We start from the raw sequence: 18,828 nt of genomic DNA, 5'->3' as shown, positions 1-18,828 counted from the left end.
AGCCTGCCTAAAAGATCCTTATTCACTCCCAAGTATCGACGCTCTGGTAGATGCCTCCTCCGGATACAAATAACTCTCATTTATGGACGCATATTCGGGATACAATCAAATCCCAATGTACCCGCCCGACCAAGAAAAAACTTCATTCTTAACCCAAAAAACAAACTACTGCTACATCGTCATGCCTTTTGGACTCAAAAACACAGGAGCCACTTACCAGAGATTGATGAATAAGGTTTTTACGGATCATATAAAAAAAATCATGGAAGTCTACGTGGACGACATGTTAATAAAGACACAAAGTGAAGAGACATTACTGTCTGACCTCACCCAAGTATTCGACACTATAAGGAGGCATGGCATGCGACTTAACACTGCAAAGTGCACCTTTGCAGTAGAAGCTGGCAAATTCTTGGGTTTTATGTGCACACAAAGAGGAATCGAGGCAAATCCAGATAAATGCCAGGCCATACTCGATATGAAGAGCCCAACTTGCGTAAAAGAGGTACAACAGCTTAATGGAAGATTGGCAGCCTTGTCCAGATTTCTAGCGGGATCAGCAATAAGATCTCTCCCCTTCTATGCTACTCTAAGGAAGGGAAAGAAGTTTGAATGGACAACAGAGTGCGAGCAAGAATTCCAAGATTTAAAAAGATTCCTGGGACAGCCACCTATCCTATCTTGGCCATGGGAAGGAGAACCACTTATATTATACCTCGCAGTAGAAAGTCGGGCAGTAGCCTCGGCATTAGTCCGAGAAAACGACAGTGGGCAACAACCTGTATATTTTATCAGCAAAGCATTACAAGGATCCGAGCTGAACTACCAAAGGATAGAAAAATTTGCCTACGCTCTCATACTAACATCTCGACGACTGCGTCTGTATTTTCAAGCTCACACCATTAGGGTTCGAACCAACCAACCCATAAAGGGGATTTTGCAGAAAACAGACTTAGCAGGCAGAATCTTGCAATGGGCAGTCGAGTTATCTGAATTCGACCTTCAATATAAAGCTCGAACAGCCATCAAATCACAATACCTGGTCGACTTCATCGCAGAATTTACAGACACCCCGAAAATCCCTACAAAATGAAATCTCTATGTAGATGGTTCCTCAAATAAAACTGGAAGCGACGCGGGTGTGATAATAGAAAGCGACCAAGGAACCCAAATAGAACTTTCCCTCAAATTCGGGTTCCCTACCTCAAACAACCAAGTTGAATATGAGGCGTTACTAGCTGGTTTGAAACTGGCTAGGGAGGTTGGAGCTCAAAAGCTTATCGTCTTCAGCGACTCACAAGTAGTCACTTGACAAATAACAGGGAGCTACCAAGCCAAAGATCCCACCATGAAAAAGTACCTGGACAAAACCAGGGAACAACTCGGACAACTCGGGAAATATGAGGTCTGCCACATACCCCGAGAACAGAATGCCCGAGCTGACACACTCTCAAAACTAGCCAGTACCAAACCAGGGGGCAATAATAGAAGCCTCATCCAAGAAATGCTCCAGAACCCGTCAATCTCAGAAGTAGAAAAAGTCTTAGCCATAACAAGTCCGAATCAAGGATGGATGACCCCCATAATTAACTACCTCAAAACAGAAACTTTCCACAGATAAGAAGGAGGCAAAGAGGTTAAAAAGAGAGGTACAATACTACACTATCATAAACAATACTCTATACAAAAGAGAAATTTCAATACCATTGTTAAAATGTGTACTGACTTCCAACACAAAGGAAGTTTTAGAAGAAGTACACAGTGGCATCTATGGCAATCATCTCGGAGCCCAGGCACTTACCAAAAAAGTACTTCGGGCCGGATTTTATTGGCCAACTCTATAAAAGGAAGCCACAGAGTTCGTAAAGACATGTCCACCATGTCAGAAACATTCCAACTTTCATATTGCCCCCCAGAGGAACTCATCAGTGTGACCTCACATTGGCCATTCGCAAAATGGGGACTCGACCTTCTCGGACCCTTCCCTCAGGGATCGGGACAAGTTAAATTCCTCATATTAGGGGTAGACTATTTCACAAAATGGATCGAGGAAGAACCCCTAGCTAACGCCACTGCTCAAAGAAGTCGGAAATTCCTATATAGGAACATTGTCACAAGATTCAGGGTTTCATACTCCATCACCATAGACAATGGCACCCAATTCACAGATGTAGGCTTTAGAAAGTTAGTGGCCGACTTCAACATAAAACACCAGTTTACTTCCGTAGAACACCCCCAAGCCAATGGACAAGCCGAAGCTGCCAACAAAGTCATATTGGCTGGGCTAAAACGGAGATTACAGGACGCAAAAAAAGCCTGGGCCGAAGAGCTCCCACAAGTCCCATGGGCATATCGAACAATGCCACATTCCACCACAAAGGAATCACCCTTCCGATTAGCGTACGGAATGGAGGCAATGATCCCAGTGGAGATTGAAGAAGGGTCGCCTAGAGTAATCCACTATAACGAAGAAGCCAACTCCCAACTTCAAAGGGAAGAACTCGACCTACTTCCAGAAGTCCAAGAAAGAGCTCGGATCAGGGAAGAGGCATTAAAACGTCGAATGGCTTCGAGATACAATCAAAAGGTAGTGCTGCAAGGTTTTGCTGAGAACGACCTCATCCTAATCTAAAATGATATCGGAACAACTCGACCTGGAGAAGGAAAGCTGGCAGCAAACTGGAAAGGACCCTACCGAGTCATAGAAGTACTTGGAAAGGGCTACTACAGACTGTCCGAACTCGATAGGCGAGAGCTTCCTAGGTCATGGCACGCCTGCAACCTGAGAAGGTACTATAGTTAGGGGTGATAAAGGATCTTAGGACAAGGCACACTCTTTTTCCTGAAAAGGTTTTTTAATGAGGTGCCAAACCAAGGATCTACAAGTTGCCCGACTTAGAGGGATAAAATCTCAACATGTATATATTTGCATTTTCTCTTGAATAAGGTTTTTTTAGATTTCCTACAAATTCTCAAGACGCATTAATCTGAAACACTAAAAATTCATCGCCCGATTATAAAGCTACAGATCGGCAAAAAGTGAAAATCAAATTCACTGCACGGTCACGATAAAGACCAGCGAAGATGAAAACCGAATTCATCAAAGGTCAACCAAACGAGGATTAAGCCTAATCCCTACAAAATCGGCAAAGATGAAAATAGAATAATGCAAGAAGTTATCGAAAGTGATCCATAGAAAGGACCTGACAAGGTCTTAAATAAATAGATTGCTAAAAAATAACTTAAAGACCGGCCGACGAAAAGAAGTCGGACTGGTCGAACACAAATAACCAAAGTTATAAAAGTAAATTCCTGGAAAGAGGTCTGGCCAGCCCTATAAAAGAGGATTACTATAACTTAGAAGGGCCCGACATGATGAAGTCGGCCCCAGAACATAAAGTTATAAAAGTAATCCCTGAAAGAGACCTGAACAAGGTCCAAGAAAGAGGATTACAAAAATAACTTAGAAGGGCTCGACATGATGAATTCGGCCCCAGAACATAAAGTTATAAAAGTAATCCCTGAAAGAGACCTGAACAAGGTCCAAGAAAGAGGATTACAAAAATAACTTAGAAGGGCCCGACATGATGAAGTCGGCCCCAGAACATAAAGTTATAAAAGTAATCCCTGAAAGAGACCTGAACAAGGTCCAAGAAAGAGGATTACAAAAATAGCTTAGAAGGGCCCCGACATGATGAAGTCGGCCCCAGAACATAAAGTTATAAAAGTAATTCCTGAAAGAGACCTGAACAAGGTCCAAGAAAGAGGATTACAAAAATAGCTTAGAAGGGCCCGACATGATGAAGTCGACCCCAGAACATAAAGTTATAAAAGTAATCCCTGAAAGAGACCTGAACAAGGTCTAAGAAAGAGGATTACAAAAATAACTTAGAAGGGCCCGACATGATGAAGTCGGTCCCAGAACATAAAGTTATAGAAGTAATCCCTGAAAGAGACATGAACAAGGTCCAAAAAAGAGGATTACAAAAATAACTTAGAAGGGCCCGACACGATGGAGTTGGCCCAAAACATAAAGTTACAGAAGTAATCCCTGAAAGAGACTTGAACAAAGTCCCAGAAAGAGGATTACTAACAATAACTCGGACGAAACCGACATGACAAAGTCGGCCTCCCAACAAGGTAATTCCTAACAGAAACTTGAACAAGGTCCAAACAAAACGAATTACCAAAAATAACTTCAGGCCAAGGCTCAAAGGAATCAAGCCACAAGTATGAAATATAAAGGCAATCCAAAAGAGGTCAGACAACAAAGTTCCAACACTCCCGAAACCTAGAAAGGTACCAAGACGGGTGCAGACAGATATGTTATGAAAAACACAAAGTTATAATAAAAACAAACTCAAGAGGCTACCAAAATCAGCCCCAAGAGCTTGGAAACTACTTTGTTTTTCAAAATAAAGTTGCTAAACAAGCAACTAAGAAAGTAGCAAAGTCAGAACCACCAGTTACAAAATATAAAGAGTTCAAAAGCCCACAAGCCGGGCTATCTACACAAAAATTCAAAATAAACAGTGGGGATCCGAAGACTTCTCAGCAGTATCAACACGGGGAGAAGGGGGACGAGTCTGGAGAGGCACAGCATCCACTGTCCCATCATCCTGGTTCAAGATTCGACAATCAGGTTCTGACTCGGGATGACCAACCTCAGGTGAAGGAACTGAAGAAGTCGGCATCACAGAGGCTTTGGCAGCAGGCACAGAAGGAGGTTCAACATCATCGTCTTCAGGGTCGTCAGAGACAATCTTGCCGTCCTTCACAACATTGTCCAGGCTGAAGAGAGTCAGGTCAAGCTCAGGGGCAAGAACCCGAACCTGCTCCTTCAGGTTCTCATAAGCAGCATTTACGCTGCCTATAAGGTGACCTTGGAGTTCAGCGTAATCAGCCCGGGAAGACTCCAACTCCTCCCTGAGACGCATTACTTCCCTGTGGGTCGTGACATAGCTATCCTTGTGCCTCAATGCCGTGTCTTCAGCCAACCTCACAGAAGCCGCCAAGGTAATAGAGCTAGCCTTTTCGCCTTCTAACTCCTTCTCCAGCTTGGTCAACTTCACTTGGAGCTCCTCCTTCAAACCCTTCATTCTGTCGAACTCCCGCTTAGCCTCCTCCATAAAGGCCTTGGTAGCATGAAGGGGAAGACCTTGGGCAGTTTGGTACATGACAACTCCCATATGTACCATCTTGATGCTGCTCCGAGTAATAAAGTCCAAATGACAAAGGAGAGAGATATCGTCAGTAGGAATGGTACCATAAGGACCAATCTGCTGATCGACAAACTCAACCGCGTCAAAGTCAGGGGCATCAAGGTTAAAGGGCTCAGTTGTCTTTTGTTTTTTGTTTAGAGGAGCGCCAGAAGTAGCAACAGAAGACTGCGGAGGATCAACTAAACAGACTCGAGGAGTAGGGATCATCCTCCTCGGTCCAGGCGAGCTCGGCACAGATGGCTTCGGCGGAACCTGAGAGGACCCTTCCCCATCCACCCTGGTCGAGATGTTCTGGGCTGCAGTAGCCTTTCTAGCCTTCTTAAAAGCCTTCATCGGGTCATTATTCTTGGCCATTTCTGAAAAATGAAAATCAATAGTTTTACAAACCAGAAAAAGAAGAAGAAAGCAAAGAAAAAGCGTGAAACAAAATACATCAAATAATACCCAATGCAGTTTGGACAAGGGATAGGTCCCCCAAATATTTTTTAGTGTCCAGATGAGGAGGTTCTCCCTAAATGTCTTCCAAAACAGTTACAAAAGCCTGCTCAATTTCGTCGAGCATTTCCCATGTATAACGGGATACCACCACATTCTGCTGCCAACACAAGGGGAAAGCTGGCTCATCATTTGCTTCCAGAAAAAAGGGCCGAACTCCCTCAACTGCTCGGACCTTGAAAAAATAATTCTTGAAGTCTCTAAAGGACTCGTCATACATGGCAAAAACCTTATGCCCTTGTGCAGATCTAAAACAAACCCATGAGGCTTTCTTTTTTGAAGAAATCCCAGGCTTAGTTAAAACAAATAGATAAAGAAAAAGAGTTTGAGAAGGAGTAACGTCCAGCTCTTGACAAAGAAGCTGAAAAATCTTGATAAAGCCCCAGGAGTTCAGATGGAGCTGGGACGGAGCTACATTACACGACCACAATAATCGGTCTCAAAAGAAGTGAAGGGAAAAGTGATGTCCAACTGGTTGAAAAAATAGTCGTAAGCATAAAAGAAGGGGTGCTCCCCCCGGGTCAGAGCAGGGAAGTAAACCCTCTCCTCTGAATTAGGTGCTACCAATTCATAATTCCTTTCCTGATCTCTACTCTTATAGAGGCGGTGATGTTTCCTAAGCTCCACACAGAACTCAGCATTCACCACAGAAACACACATTAAAACAAGGGAGTCCAACCAATCGGACATCCCCTCAGGAACCTTAGAAGATGTCTTTACAATATTTTTGTGAGAAGACATGGCCAACTAGTCCTACAAACAAGAAAAGAAGATTGGATTACTAAAAAAAATCTTGGACAAAATCAAAACAACTCGGCCAACATAATCCAGCACAGTACAAGCAACAAACGAAAACCCCAGGACCCACACCAAAGATCCAGGGGCATCCTTTGGAGGCAGTTACAGAACAAGGACTCAGGAAAACCTACAAGCCTACACCTTGATACAGGAAGATAATGACCCCCTTTCAACTAAAATGACACTCTGAATAGAAAGCCACGAACCACAGAAAAAACCATCAAAATAACTACCCTCCAGACCCACAGTCTCGGCTCGGTCAACAAACGAACCAACTAAATGACAAAACGTATCAAGAAGAAGTCATCAAAGACACAACCTTTTTCAGAGAAATAAAAAAGCATCGTTATCTTTTACAAAATTTATCAGCAAAGATAACTATCAACATGGCGAAAGACATCAAAGGAGCAATCTTTCGAGAAAGCAAGCAGGTTCATGTAGTTCGCAAAAGAAGAAAAATAAACGGCACGAACCCTAGAGTACAGAAGGACCATTTCAAAAGCAAGAAATACCCCCACAAACAATAAACAAGCAGATGCATGGCGATACAAAAGGTTCAAACTTTCTAAAGTCAAAGCCGGAAATAACATAATGCAAGCGACGAAGAAGGTAAGAAAAAACCAACCTGGAAAAAGGGAGAAAACTCTGGAGAAAGTTGAAAGCTGAAGCGACAAGGATTAGAATCACCTCTCAAATAGAAACAGTCACAGAGAAAAACAAAAATCCAAACTTCAGGCGAAACGGAAAGGAAGAGAGAAAAAGGGGGAAGTTACAGAGAAGAGGAAACCGTTTTTTTCTGAGTGCAAAATTCAAAATGAAGAGGCAAGAGAAACGGGGCATTAAAAGAAATTAATAAGGGTATTAAACCCTCGTGCATTCCCAAGACCAGAGCGCTAATGCAAAGCGCGCGCTTTTAAGAATAAAGAAAAAATGTTTCACATTCAAAAGAAGACTCTACAAAGAGAAAATTGACAGATGCTCGAGTTCGGCTTTCACCAGAAAAGGATCGAAGTCCTAAAATCAAGACTCTACCTCAAAAGAAAGACCAAGCTCGAGCAGGGGCACTGTTCATACCATGGGTCGAGATGTCCGACCCGGGATGACTAGCGACAAAGCGACCGACCTCTTTAGGTCAAACCATCTGACCTCTTCCCAAAGAGCTCAGACAAATCAATAGGAAAGCCGAAAGAGGGCCCAAAATCGAGGAACACGACCCAAATCCAAAGGCAGCCCAAGCCTACAGAGAGAATGGTGGTTCCCTTGAAGATAAACTGACCTCACCCAAAGATAAGATAAGATAAGATAAGATAAGATAACTAACTTATCTTATCTAAAAAAAGGTCACTATCACACCTCTATAAATACACTGGAGCACCCAGGTATAACTCATACTCTGATTCTACTAAAAACCTACTTAATACCCTTGCTAACTTAAGCATCGGAGTCCCTTGCAGGTACCACCACCCTCCGGTGACAAAGGATCAGCAGCGCAGCCATTCCAACAAGTCGGACATGACAGCTCCGGCCGTCGCCCACCAGCCGGGCACGTCATCTCCAACCAGAACAGAAGATCTCATCCGAGATCAACCTACAGTTTCAGGTAACCCTCGGAACAAGTACTATGCAACTTAATAAACGAGAGATAAATGTTAAAATCAATCACATAGCAAGTATGGTCCATATAGCTTGAAAATTTCAAAAAAAAAATGTCCCTAGGTGAGTTTACAATCTAATTTCACAACTCCACAATATCGATTCATAAACTTGGTGATGTAAATAAAAGTCAACATAAGCACGCATCACCTAACAACAAATGCATCAAATAGAGCAAATTGCCTAATGAGAGATAATGAAATCAAATCACATGGTGGCCAAAACATGCAATTTAGAAATCTAAAAACATTTTTGAAGGCAATGTCATAAGTACTTGGTATGCACAAATATTCAACATTCAAAACTCAATACCAAGCAACACATTATAACCTCAATAAAGGAATCCAACAATGAATATCAACAACAATGATGCTACAATAGTAACATATCAATAATCAACAGTAATATCTCAGCACAATCATCAAATCAAATTAATAATCCAACGCTTAGCACTAAAATAGAAGATTAAACAAAAAATTAAACTAAATAACTAAAGAACCAACTAATTAACTAAAGGAAATGATGGTGGATGGGGAATCGTAGTGGTGGATGGTGGTTGGAAGAGAGAAGAGAAGAGAAAAGAAGAAAAAAAATGGAGAAAAGAGAAGAAAAGAAGAGTATGTGAAACAAGGGTTGCTCACGCATATGCGGAATGTCACGCGTATGCGTGACATGGGAAAATGAAGAGTGACGCGTACGCGTAAGCGTGACAGAGGAAAACAGAGGGTGGCACGTATGCTGAAGCCACGCGTACGCGTACGTTAAAATTGTGCTAAACGCACAGTTCCCGCATGGTCCTGGCACAACTCTCTATCCAGGCCATGCGGTGGCATAGTCCGCACACAGTGGACGCATGGTCAGATTTGGGGTGTCACGCGTACGCGTCGGGAATGCATACGTGTGACTCTTCTTTTTTTTTTTCTCTTCAAAACTCAAGGATAAACAGGATTTTTCACCCACTATTTACATTTTTAAAACCAACCAAATTTCAAAATTAGCACAATCCTTAACTTTTAAAAACTATTCAAACACTCAACTATGCAATTCAAACAAAAATGCAATTCAAAACAAGTTTTCCAACTATTCTAACCTACAACTTAAAACAAAAATCTAACCAATCAAATTAACATCTAAGGGCAATATATACAAGAGTGATATAAAGAAAGAAAGTACTTAATAATGGAAACTCAATTCATTCATCAACTATATACACAAGAGAATAGAAAGAGTTTACCATGGTGGGTGTCTCCCACCTAGCACTTTTATTGATTGTCCTTAAGTTGGACATTTGGGAAGCTCCTTGTTATGGTTGCTTGTGCTAGTATTCATCCTTGAACTTCCAACAATACTTGGATCTCCAAAATGCTCCAAGATTCTCAATTGATTGCACCAAGCCTTGATGAAGTTCTAAACAAGTTATGAGCTCCCAAAGTTGATCTTCATATGGTAATCTGGGATCCCAAATCTTATTTTCACACCCATCTTCAAGTTGATCATTACAATTCCAATTGGGTGACAAGCAATTCAAATTCTCACTCGAGCACACAAACATTTTCCTAGACCCAAGTAATCTAGCTCTACACCAATTCTTGCACTTCAACCTTGAGCTCTTAACCTTAATGGAACTTGATTTACAATGCCTACTATTAACCATCTCCTTTTTGCTCTTGAATCCGCAAAGAGCTCTAAGTTGCCCATCCATCTCAAGCAAACCATATTCAAGCGGGAAAGTAAAGCTTAGGGATAAGAGATTTACCCACTTGAATGAAAAAAATGGATGGTTGCTTAGTGAGAGAGGCTCCAACTGGCTTTGGTAGGGTGATTGCAACTCCCTTTGGCTCTTCCTTGATAACTTTCACCTCTTGACAAGCTTCTTTAACTTCAATCTCTTCCTCACCAGATTCTTCTAATTCTTCCCCATCACTCAAGTCATAAGTTGGAGGTTGAGTGAGGTCTACCTCAACATCAAATTTATAATACCCTACTACACAGAGTTTTACGCTTAAGTCCTAGAATAGAGGTAGTGTGGTATTACGGACATCTAAACAGCAAAATAAATACATAATAGAGAAGAAGATAATATACTAGGAGCCTTGAAACAAAACGGGTAAGCAAAAATTGCAAAATGAAAAGCGCAACAATCAAAAGAAAGGATTACTTGCGTGCTAAGAAACCTAATAGGAACATGATAAAAAGAAGCAAAAGGATAAAGGAAAGCCAAGGAAATAGCATAACTAGCCCCTGACTCAGCCTGCGAAGCTAAGGCTGGCCGGAGGATACATATAAACATATATACATACATAAGTGTCCCTAAAATACACCAAAATACCAAAGTAAACTCCTATCTCTCCCTCAACCTCTAAGAAGAGCAGCGTACATAAGTTACTTGGAGAGTAAGCTAAACATATATATACATATGTACAAACAGAAACCAAAATACACCCAAGGACTACTTCGCTTCCTAGGATCCAGACGTCTAGCGAGGAGCCTCTCGACCTGCATCTGAAAAATAACAATACAATATGGAATGAGAACCGGAGGTTCTCAGCATGGTAAAAGTTCCACGCGTATAATAAATAAGGTTCTGAGAATGGCATAGGCAATCCTAGAACTCCGTTATTCAGTTATCCAACTTAAGTACTAAACAGAATCCATAAACAGGGGTAGGTCTTCTAAATCTACCTAACTTACTCAAGTTCAATCTTAACCTAACATCAAACCATTTTTCCGTTTCCTCCATTCCTCCATCACTCATAATGCTACAGAAACAAGCAACCAGACAAGTTCACGCACAAATAATGAGCAGATAGTACAAATAGCAAGTATAACAGATAGCAGGTGATATATATCAGTTAGGCATACCCAGGAAATGCAAAGTAACCAATACAAACAAATACATATGATGCATGCCTGTCCTATGGCTGATGGGGCCCATCTGTCGGTTATCCAACCAACCCGACAAGTCTGAAAACCTTAGACTGTCCCCCGCCACGCATCCCCAAGAGTCTATGCATAGAGTTCACATTTAATTATCATATAATCACTCAATGAGGATAATCCATACCCGGGAATTTATACGTGCCCGGTCACCCTTACAACGTAGGGTAAACAGAGTATCGAGATTCAACCTGGAACACGTGGGGGCAAGCCACGGTTTTTACCCAAGAAAACTCATATCTCAGATATCATTATTCATAAGCCATGGCAATTATCATCATTACATCATCAAATATTAAGCCTTAACGTTAAACTTCATTAACATTCTTATTTTCTCCATAAAAGCCACCGTTTACAACTTTCTTCACCGTCAAGTTATCTTGTTTTCCTAGCTTCTTTTATCTACTGGACCTAAAACCATACTTTAAGCCTTAAAGGGAAGAAAATAGAGGTTTAGAAGTGGAAAATTGGTTTAAAAATGGCCAAAACCGATTTTTGCAGCAGGCAGCATCCACACGTACGCGTAGGCCATGCGCACACGTGGGGTGAACATCAAGTCACGCGTACGCGTGAACATGCTCACATGCGTACGTGAGGCACGGAAAACTTGTTTCTCAACAAATCTCCCTTCGGCAAGTGTACCGAATTTGTCGTCAAGTAAAAACTCACAATAGAGTGAGGTCGAATCCCATAGGGATTGATTGATCAAGCAACTTTAATTAGAAGAATGTTCTAGTTGAGCGAATCCAGAATTCGGGTTGAGAGTTGCAAAAAATAAAATGGCGGGAATGTAAATAACAGAAAAGTAAATGCTAAAATTAAAGGACTGGAAGTAAATGACTGAAAATAAATTGCAGAATTGTAAATGGGAATGGGGGATTTGCTCATAAAAGTAAATGGCAGAAATTAAAGAGAATGGGTAAGATCAGAGATGGGGAGTTCATTGGGCTTAGGAGATGTTGCAATTCTCCGGATCAAGTTCATTTTCATCTCTTCCTCAATCAATGCACTCATTGATCTCCTTGGCAATCTTAATTGATTGAATTACAATTTCTTGCAATTCAATCTCTCAAGTCTTGATCAATAGCCAATTTCTTGGTCAATTGCTCATGAGAAGAGATGAAGTATGGTCACTGATTATACCACATGCATTTCCCAAATCAAGTATTGAGAGGGTTATAGTTACATATCCATCCAAACCCAATTTGGTCCAACATGAGAAAGCATTTCTAGCTTGATCTCTTCATTCCTCTTTCAAGGTTCAAAAGAGATCCAAGTTTGAATAGCTTCTTTTCCAAGATAACTACTCAATGGGATGAAGATCGAAAGCTTTCAAGTAAAATCAAGAGAAAAGATAGCAGAAGAATAATGAAAATTAGTATTGATCCATCAAATTACAACAGAGCTCCCTAACCCAATGAAAGGGGTTTAGTTGTTCATAGCTCTTGAAAATGAAAACAAAGATGGAGAATACATCATAAAACTAGAAAATGCAGAGAAAGTAAAATACAGAGAGTAGCTCTCTTTTTCCAGCCTCCAGAACTCCTTAACAATTCAAAGCTACTCCTATATATACTATTTCTCTCAGCTTCTAGTTGGCTCTTCAAGTCTTGGGCCTTTGGATCTTGAGTTTGAAGCAGTTCTTTTCTTCATTTGGGCTTGGCTTTACTTGCAGAGAGAAAGTGCTAAGTGGGCAGAGACTTTAGCTCAGGGCGTTAGGGGTGTTAACAATTAGTGAAAGTATAAGTTCGAGAACGTTAGTGACACTTAACATTTTCACTAACGTTCCAATGTACCCCTTTGCCTCACGTTAGAGCCCACGTTAACTAGGTTAACGTGGCTTCTAACGTGGCCTTGCCAAACTTTGAGAACGTTAGTGACACTCAACATTGTCACTAACGTTCCAGTGTGCCCCTTTTTGCTTCATGTTAAAGCCCACGTTAACTAGGTTAACGTGGCTTCTAACGTGGCCTTGCCAAACTTCGAGAACGTTAGTGACACTCAACATTGTCACTAACGTTCCAGTGTGCCCCTTTTTGCTTCACGTTAAAGCCCACGTTAACTAGGTTAACGTGGCTTCTAACGTGGCCTTGCCAAACTTCGAGAACGTTAGTGACACTCAACATTGTCACTAACGTTCCAATGCGCCCCTAGACCTCACGTTAGAGTCCACGTTAACTAGGTTAACGTGGCTTCTAACGTGGCCATTCTTAGCCATCCCAACGTTAGTGACAATGTTGAGTGTCACTAACGTTGGCTCATCATTCATTCCTCATCGTTAGCTTCCACGTTAACTAAGTTAACGTGGCTCCTTGGGGGGTTGTGTGGTTGCTTCCAACGTTAGTGACGATGTTGAGTGTCACTAACGTTGTCGACAACTCTCACTTCTTACGTTAGCTCCCACGTTAACCAAGTTAACGTGGGAGTTAACGTGGTGTGTTGCATCCTTAGGCCAACGTTAGTGACAATGTTGAATGTCACTAACGTTGGCTTCTCTTCCTCCTTTAATGTTAGAGGCCACGTTAACTAGGTTAACGTGGGCTCTAACGTGGCCACTCATGAGTGTTTGCCAACGTTAGTGACAATGTTAAGTGTCACTAACGTTGGCTCAACTTCCCTTTTCCATGTTAGAGTTCACGTTAACTTAGTTAACGTGACTCTTAACGTGGGCAATGATGGCTTTGAGAGTGTTATTTGCAATCACTTTTCTCATTAACTTTGCAAGTTGCCTCCCTTTCCTTGCTTCCTTTGGTCCTGAAATCAAGCAATAGAGTGCATCAAAGTTCTAGTCCAAGTCATGGGTAATGCAGCATACAATTTGTCACTAAATTCATGCAAAATCCTCATGAAATAATGTAAAATGCACAATGTATGCTTGAATCAAGGTGTAGGTGAATATCTACCCAAAACTAGCTTATTTCCTAAAGAAATGCATGAAACTACCCTAAAAATAGTAAAGAAAAGGTCAGTGAAACTGGCCAAGATGCCCTGGCATCACAACACCAAACTTAAAGCTTGCTTGTCCCTAAGCAAGTACTGGAACAAGAGAATGATGAATGGAATATCCAGAGGAATGAGTCATTCTTGTGGAAGTCATGTTACTGATTTTATGGTGGTTTCATGCATAGCAACTTAGGTTCATTCCATTACTGGCTTTCAGACTTTTATCATGTCCCTAAACACTTACTTTGTTTATATCCCATGAGACTTTTATTCATTGATCCTTTTATTGTTATTTCAAGGGTTATTTGTGTTATTTAGGCTAAGTGCTCTGTAAGGGGGCAACTCTTTAAGATAAGCTTTCAGCCAACACTCCCGAACCAGTTAGTTCAAGGTGCTAGGTGTTGAAGCACCCCTAAGGACTTACTCCCTCAAGTCTCTCCCCCATACATACACACCACAGGCATATAGTTTATTTATTTTCTTTTCTTGAGACCTTGGTGTCCAGCACCTCTTTGGATTACTAAATGCTCTGTAGTGAGGGTTACTCTTGACACTGGATTTTCAGCTGATAATCCCGGGTTAGTTAACCCAAGTTACCAAGTGATAAAGCACCCCTGAGAGCTTATTCATCCAAGTAGATCCCTCACACAGGAGCACCACAGACACTTGTCTCAAGGTCCAAACTATTGGTGCCTAGCCTTATTACTTACTCTTTTTCTTTTGTTTTTCACTTCCATTGTTCTTTCCCTTTTCTCTTATTAGGATCTTGTTATTAACTTAGTCTCATGGGTATATCCAAAGTCAAGTATTCAGGATAGATAGTTGTCCTCCTAGCCTTGTGGTTGAACCAACTTAGCTAACTTATGACTACCCCAAAGATTCATGAATGCACTTCCACATTATGAACTCTACTCTGGTCTTTTAAAAACATAGACATTCTCTTCTTCATTTGATTTAAAATGGACAAGCTTACAAGTAAATAAGGGAAAGATGCAGTGACATTTAAACCAGAAATCATGGACCTATTCAAAAAGAAAACTTAAAAGACAGAAAAAAGTTTAAACATAACATGGAAGCAGGTTCTATTTCATACGAGATCTTCCTTATTTAAAGCATAGAAAATGATGGACTAAAAAGAACTCCACCACCTTTCATTCATGTGGATGCCCATGCTCCCATCCTTGCTTGTCCTCATTGTGTCTCTCTTGAGTGCTTGTGCTCCCACTTCCTTTGCCTTTTCCAAGCAGCTTCTTCCAGAAACCACCATCTTCCATCTTCTTCTTGAGTGTCTCCTTTTGCTGTTTCACCTTCCTCTCTTCTTGTTTTACAAAATCTTTTTGGACCTCATCATATGTAGGGATGGCATAGTGTAGCTGATGCATATTACTAGTCATGTAGTTCAACTTGGCTTGAGTGTTCACATAGAACTCCTCCCTATGTAGTTGCCTTCCTTCATTGAGTACACTGAACTCATTGAAAGTTTTCATTTGGGCTATCTGCCGCTGGTTGAGTTCTTGCAAGTGCTTCTCTTGAAGCTCTTGCCTCTCATTCACTTGGTTGATGGCTTGAGTGAGCCTGGAGTAGTGTTCCTGCTGCTGCTCCATTTGTTGTTTTTGTCATGCTTCCTATTGGCTCAGCCAGTTGGTTTGAAGGTTCAGTATTTGCTCTTGTCCTTCCATATGTCTCATCCCCAAATCCTCAATGGCTCTTAGAAGGTGACTCATGTTCAAGTTGGCTGGATCAGAATACTCTCCTTGTTGATATTCTTCCTGATGAGGTTCCTCTTGGTGAAGTCTTTCTTTTGCTTTTGGTCTTCCTATTTGTGGTCTTCTTTGTTGTTGAGCAGGTGTAGTATAAACCAATCGCTCGAGTGTAACTGGCCTCCCTGGGTTCACCCAGTCTGGATTGATGTCCTCAAATACTACCTTGGCCTTGTTGCATAAGCGGAGAATGGTGCTGGGATACCAAAGCCTGGCACCTGAATCAACCTTCTCAGCCGAATCTTGAATCCCCTCGGCGATGAGCTCATTCACATTGATTTCCCCACCCTGTATTAAGCAATGCACCATAGTAGCTCGATTGATGTTTACCTCTGAATTATTTGCAGCTGGTAGAATGGACCTCCTCACAAGTTCAAACCACCCCTTGGCTTCAGGGCTCAGGTCTCCTCTCTTGATGAACTTGGGTCTCCCATCTGTGTACCTTTCCCAGTCAGCTGCTATAACACAGATGTCTGCCACTATCTCTGAGAGCTCATTATTATCAGGGCTTCTACTTATCCTTGCCTGATAACTTTCCTCATCAAAACGAGGTGATTTCAGGTGAAGAACTCTTGTTATGGCATTTGGGCTGAAGTCCACCTCTTTTCCTGTTACGTAACTTTTGAAGGTTGGGGCCTTGGTTTTATCCTCTCTTACTACATTCGCATAAAATTCTTTGATGAGGTTTCCATTGATCTTCCCCTCTGGACTTGTGAGCAATTGCCACCCCCTCTGTTCGATTTTTTCCAGAATTTGTGGTGACTCATCTGCATTGATTTGGAAGATTAACTCTGGCAATATCTTTCTCACCCTTATCCGTTCGAATTCACGTTCATGAAAGGCAGTTTTAAATTTCTTCTCATCGAAAGGAACACTCTCCATGGGTTCCTTCCTCTTTTGCCTCTTTGAGCTTGATGATGCCATAAATTGAGTTGCTGTTTTGAGGTGGAGGTTGGAGGATACGGAGAGATGAGGAATAGGTTAGCTAGGACTGAGTGTGATGAAGGGGTTTGAGCAAGCCGAAAGTATGAAGTGTGGAGAGTGGGAATTTGAGTGTGAAGAATGATCATGCACTAAGGTTCACTTATATAGGGAGGTCATGAGTGGATGGAAGGTGTGGATTGCAAGGATTGTTGCTTGATGGACGGTTGGGGTTGTGTATGAAGGAAGGACAAGGATCATCACTTAATGAGAATGATTGGTTCGGTCTTCAAGGCTCTTCTTTCTCCAATGTTGCATGGCAGCGTTTTCCCATGCGTTCCCTCTTGAGACATGTGTGTAGTGCTCTTCATTAAGTGGCAAAATCTCCCCCATTTAATTGTCCGATCAATCCCTATTTATGCTTCTTTTCCTTTCCTATAAATATTTAAAATAAGGAAATTAATATCATAAAAATAAAACTCTACGGCTAGAATAATAAATAGAAGAAAAAGAGTTTGTTTATTTATGAATTTCAACTAACTAACTACTTGTGTATCCTTATGCATTTTGGTGGCACCATGGGGTGACACCAAACTTAGTTTGAAGCAATGTGATGAAAAGTTTTGTTCAAAGCTCCCAAGACTAGCATGCATCTTGGTTTGCTTTGAACACCAAACTTGTTCTTCACCATATACTGCATGATAAAGATTGCACCAAGTGTTTGTCAAGTTTGGGTTGAAATTCATAAACATTGATTTATTCATTATTTTAAAAACATATAAAACATGGGTTGCCTCCCATGAAGCGCTTCTTTAGCGTCACTAGCTTGACATTTTTCCTTCATCAGGGTGGTTGGTAGTGCTTAAAGTCCTCCCCTCTTGCTGTGGACTTATATCCATTGGTTGGATCAATGATCTCCACATGTTCCAGGGAAAGAACTCTGTTGATAGTGAAGACCTTGGGTAACTGAGATGGTATAGTGGGGAGATTAGGGGGAATATCTGGGAAGTAAGCTGAGACAACTCTATCCCCTGGAGAGAAGTCTTCCGTAGGGATCTTCTTGTTCCTCCATCTCCTTGGTACCTTCTTCTTTGTTTCTTTTAAGGTTGCCTTCCCCTTGGTGACCTCTTTTTTCCAAGGAGTTGTGATGCTGTCTTCACCTGCCTCTAGAGGTTTAGGTTCCTCCAACTTTTCCTTGAGTTGTGGCAATTGCTGTTTTCCTTGTTTATCTATTAAGGGGATCTCAGAATGAACTGGCTGTGCTTCAGTGCTTGTTTCCTCCTTCAGTGTCTCATTATCATTTGTGCTTAGTTCCTTGTCCTCTTGATCTGTTTCTTGTGAGAGTTTGAAAACATTGAAGCTGAGTCGTTCATCATGGATTCTCAATATTAGTTCCCCTTTCTCTACATCGATAAGTGCTCTGGCCGTAGTTAGGAATGGTCTTCCCAATATGATTGGGTGAGTGTGACTCTCTTCCATGTCCAGGATGACAAAGTCTGTTGGGAGAAAGTATTTTCCAACCTTTAGCAACACATTTTCCACCACTCCTATTGCTTGCTTTTGAGTTTTGTCAGCCAGTCTGATGATTACATCTGTGGGTATTATCTCATTGATCTGCAGCCTCTTCGCCAGGGATAAGGGCAGTAAGTTGATGCTGGCCCCCAAATCACATAGTGCTCTATCGAACATAGTTTCACCTATGGCACAAGGGATGTGAAAACTCCCTGGGTATCTTCTTTTTGTAGGCAACTCAGGTTGAATAAGGGCACTACATTCCTTGTTCATCACTATAGTCTGGCCTCCTTTGAGTGAGCTTTTCCTGGGAAGAAGTTCTTTCATATACTTGATGAATGCAGGCATTTGTTGAATTGCCTTGATGAATGGTATGTTTACATGCAGAGATGCAAACAAGTCTAGGAACCTTGAGTATATTCTCTTTCCCACAGCACCATTGAGCAGTTGAGGGAAGGGAGCATAGAGCTTCAGCAGCTCTTGTTGTGAGATTTTCGGTTCATGGTGATCTCTATCCTCCTCCTTTGTTGAGTTGTCTTCAGGTTGTTTGCAAAGTTTTCCTTGCTTGTCTTCAGTCTCTTGATCAC

The sequence above is a fragment of the Arachis ipaensis genome, chromosome B4 (assembly GCF_059453495.1).
Source record: "Arachis ipaensis isolate K30076 ecotype BB chromosome B4, ASM5945349v1, whole genome shotgun sequence".
Taxonomy (NCBI): domain Eukaryota; kingdom Viridiplantae; phylum Streptophyta; class Magnoliopsida; order Fabales; family Fabaceae; genus Arachis; species Arachis ipaensis.
Note: the sequence above shows the minus strand (reverse complement) of the source record.